Here is a 1,054-nt window from a genome sequence, read left to right as displayed (position 1 = left end):
CGAGTCGATGGTTGACATTCAACTGGGGACCCTTGACAAACACACACATCCTTACTTGCGAGTCGATGGGCAACTTGCAACTGGGCTCCACGACAAAACGTACACCCCCCTAGTTGCGAGTCGATGGTCAACTTGCAACCGGGGGTCCTCAACAAACACATACACACACACATCCTTAGTTGCGAGTCGATGGTCGACTTGCAACTGGGGCCATGACAAAACACACACACCCTTGTTGCGAGTTGATAGTCAACTTACAACTAGGGGTCCTCAACAAACACACACCCCCTAGTTGCGAGTCGATGGGCTTCATGCAACTGGGGACCCTCGACACGCACACACGCACACACACATAACAACAACAACAACAACAATAACAAACAACAACAATGATTGACTTGCAACTGGGGCACAGATGCAAGTCGATGGTTGAGTTGCAACTGAGGCAAACTACAAGAAAACGAAACGAAAAATAACCTAGTTGCGAGTCAATGGTTGACTTGCAACTGGGGCAACTACAAAACTATGACACATCACAGTTGCGAGTCGATGGTTGACTTGCAACTGGGGCACGGTTGCGAGTCAATGGTTGAGTTGCAACTGAGGCAAACTACAAAAAATGAAAAATAACCTAGTTGCGAATCAATGCTTGACTCGCTCATTGCGGTCACTATGCGCGCGTGGATTTTCAGTCAGGTAACAACGCTTGTAGTTGCATGTCGATGGTTGAATGCAACTGGGGACGCTTGACAAAAAGACACACACACATCTAGTTGCGAGTCGATGGTTGACATGCAACTGGGGACCCTTGACAAACACACACATCCTTAGTTGTGAGTTGATGGGCCGCTTGCAACTGGGGGCCACAGCAAAACACACACACACACACACCCCATAGTTGCGAGTCGATGGTCAACTTGCAACCGGGGGTCCTCAACAAACACACACCCCCTAGTTGCGAGTCGATGGTTTACATGCAACTAGGGCCCCTGACAAAAGGACACACACACCCCTAATTGCGAGTCGGTTATCGACATACAACTGGGCACCCTCG

This window comes from Triticum aestivum, chromosome 4D (assembly GCF_018294505.1).
Source record: "Triticum aestivum cultivar Chinese Spring chromosome 4D, IWGSC CS RefSeq v2.1, whole genome shotgun sequence".
In the NCBI taxonomy this organism is placed as follows: domain Eukaryota; kingdom Viridiplantae; phylum Streptophyta; class Magnoliopsida; order Poales; family Poaceae; genus Triticum; species Triticum aestivum.
Note: the sequence above shows the minus strand (reverse complement) of the source record.